This window comes from Otolemur garnettii, unplaced genomic scaffold (assembly GCF_000181295.1).
Source record: "Otolemur garnettii isolate 467f Iridium unplaced genomic scaffold, OtoGar3 scaffold00003, whole genome shotgun sequence".
Lineage (NCBI taxonomy): Eukaryota > Metazoa > Chordata > Mammalia > Primates > Galagidae > Otolemur > Otolemur garnettii.
Genome location: NW_003852398.1, coordinates 22,266,206 through 22,269,777, shown reverse-complemented (window position 1 = coordinate 22,269,777; position 3,572 = coordinate 22,266,206).

Sequence of the window (3,572 nt, the reverse complement as noted above, 5' to 3'; positions counted from 1 at the left end):
TGTGGTCCCAGCTACTTGGGAGGCAGAGGCAGGAGACTTGCTTGAGCCCAGGAGTTGGAGGTTGCTGTGAGCTGTGATGCCACAGCACTTTACCCAGGGGAATAGCTCGAGGCTCTGTCTCAAAAAAAAAAAAGAAAAGAAAAGGAAACAGGAGTTGTGACTCATTACTTAAATGCTGACTCCTTAGAATGAAAACCTAGCTCCTATCTCCCTGTGACAAAAGATCGCTGGACTTGGAAACTTATTTCACTACTAGCCTTGTCACTGAACAAGTCACTCAGACTTTCTAGGCTTTAGTAAAATGGAGTTGATAATACCTGTCTCACAGAATTGACATGAGGATTAAATATAGTTAACACGTAAGCAAATGCTGCGTTAACTGTAACGTGCCTTACAACGTAACAGACCAGTAAGGCAGCTAGAGTGTCAGCTTCGTTAGCAGCCATGTCCACTAGGGTTGCATTTATGGCCAACTAAACATTCCTCCACACCTCTCTTAGAACTGTATTTGGCTGCATACTATGGAAACCCAATTATGGTGGCTTATGCAAGTAAGAGATTTATTTTCCTAAAACTAAGTCCAGAAATTGGCAATCTAAGGCTGGTGTAGGGACTCAAGGACTGGCATCAAGGACTTGCTCCTTCAAGATTCCTCTCCATCCTAAACATGTGGACTTCATCTTTGAGGTCACAAAATGTCTTAGGTTGAGTTCCCCCAGAAGAGTTCCTGAGACAGATTTGTGTACAAGTATTTTATTTGGGTGTTGGGTGATCCCAAGAAAGTAGGGGAATGGGGAAGTGAGACAGGGAGGAGAAAAAAGCCAATACAGGATGCATGAGTGGATTACTCAGAACCACTAGGGAGCTCTCTGTGTTCTCAGTGCATGTAGCTCATGCCCCAGAGATGTCCCACCTCAAAGCCAAGGAGCTGGGATATTTATCCACCAACCCCCGTCTGCTTTTAGTTAGGGGATGCTCCCAGGGCATCATTAACTCCCTTGCACTTTCAACCTGCTCTCTACAGGCTGAGTGTGATCCTGTAGTCAGCAAAAGCCCTCAGGTAGACAGTCATAGGAGCTTTCAATAGGAACGGTAAGTGTCAAGGAATTGTGGGCAGAATACTGAGCCCCTGCTATGTCAAACATCACCTCCAGTATCACGTCTACGTTCCAGACAGGGAGAAAGGTAGATGGTCAAAGGACAACACCTAGTAGCTGAGTCTGTACCTTTTTATCAAGAAAGCAATAGCTTTCTGAAGCCACACCCACCTTCTCCCCAGTGGCTAGAACGGGGTTATGTGGTTGTCTCCTGTAGCTGGCCGTAAGGAAGCCTGAGGACATGTATATTTTTCATTGAACATACTGTCCCAAAGTTTGGGTTTCTGTTATTAAGAAAAGCGAGAAGAATGGAACTTGTAGGCAACAGATAATGTGTGACAAGGTCATCTTCACATGAATTACAAGAGCAAAATAAAATTGCAAACCATGTTCTTTGAAGATAAAAACATGCATGAACAAAGCAATAATCAGAAGTGTTAAATGTTAGGCTGAATCTTCAAGCCATTACATTGTCTTCATTACACATCTCCTTTAAGATTCTCCTGGGGGCATAATTGATTACTCGTCTTAACCTGTTGATTCGTTGACAGATATTTATTGGTCACCTGGTATGTGCCAGGTGCTCTTCCATGAGGCAGGGCCTCTGCGGTGATAGTGATTGACAGGATTTACTTAATATGTATAGTCATGAGTCAGAAAAGCCTTAAAAGGGGACATTGTGCTAAGACCCAAACATTGGAGGAGCCAGACATTCAAAGGAGGATGGGTACTCCAGGGAGAGGAAAACAATGACAAGGTTGGCCTATTGGAGAAACAGGAGAAATAGGCCTGTCTGGTGAGGGCAGACAAGCAAGCAGGGTCCAAAACTACTGTCAGATTTCAAAGCCCCTTTTGGCTGGCCCCAGAAATTCACTTCCTAGAAGAAATGCTAGTACCTAATTTGGAAAAGAAGATTTACATATTTGGAGGGGAATGTTTGATCATTGCGTAATGTGCTATTAGTTTTTTCCTGAAGTCATCTGCAGCTAAAACACAGTTGTGCTAATTTTCTTTAAGGAATTAAACTCCTTCATAACTCCTTAAATTCCAATCATGTTCTTGAGTTTTCATGTTTTTGCTGGAGCCTATTGATTAGGAAATATATATATGTAAATACACATATGTCACTCCATCTGCCTAGAGGATCCGTGGCTGCTGCCAGTGTGCTTATTCTGCCTGACAGTTGGAACACTCTACTTTGCCTCCAGCTCAGCTGTGCGAAAGGGAGGACTCAAGTGTCCTAAGTGATAATAAATCAGCATTTAAGGGGCGTCTTTGGGTGAATGAGCCACCCTCTGGGAAACAGTTTGTCCCTAAGCAGAAGGGAAGAGTTCTAACATTAGAAGAAACTTTTCTGATGTAGTGGTTTTGCAGTGTGAATTTCATTGCTCTTTCAGAAACTGCAAGCAAACAGTTGGACCATTCCTAGGGCTACTCTAGTCATGGCCCTTGACCCCTTGACCACCTAAGACCATGCTTATTCATTTGACTTTTCAGCATATGTTCCTTGCACACAAACTAGGGACACTACCATGAGCCAAACCAGACATGGTCTTGCTCTCTGGGGGCTCTCAGCCTATGGGAAGACAGATCATATTCAAATAGTTCCATGTGAGATGTACAGCTGAAAACTGAGTAGTCGTGTGCTAAAGGAAATGATTCTATGAGAGCCTGGAATCAAAGGAGCCTGGTCCAATCGGAGGTCAGAGAATTCCCTCAAGAAGTGATACTTGAAGCAATAGGCATTGCATGAGGGCTGATTATGTTTCTTGCCATGAGCCAGTGGCTATGGATTTGAGTCATGGATCCTGTTTAAATTGAATTTACAGACCAGTTGAGAAAAGAAGATGTGCTTGCAATAAACCATCTTATCAAGTGCTAAGTGGATTAGAACTAGTTAATAAATGCAGAAAGACTTAAAGATGGGATGTAAGTGTGTAAGCAGAGGATGCTTTGTGAACTGGATGAGATTTGAGCTACATGTGGAAGACAAGCCATTGATGGAGGAAGAAAGGTGTGAATGGGATCAGGGACCTGAGAAATCTTCAAGAGTACCCATTGTCTAAGCAGGACAGAAAACTCCATTTCCTTGGTCCTCCAAGATTTCCCATTCTATCTTCCCAATTTTTTTTTTTTAAAAAACCCTCTCCTTTAGAAATACCTTAACATATTCTGACTTTTATATTATGCTTCTTCTCTCATTAGTTTTTGAGCAACTTGAGGAATGCCACGTTAGATTAGTCACCTATCTTTATAGCTTTTATTTCTTAAGGTAATACCTTTCATATAGAAGAGATGAGACAATAAATGTTTATTGCTCTTAATGGAACAGGAGGGATGAACTTGTGCAGTGGTATATGACAAAGTCCCTTGATCAATGTGAGAATTAGGGACGAAGGCCTGGGAGGGATAGTTGCCCCTTCTCTAACAGCACTCTTCCTTGGTGACATTGCCCACTTTTTTTTTTAATTTACT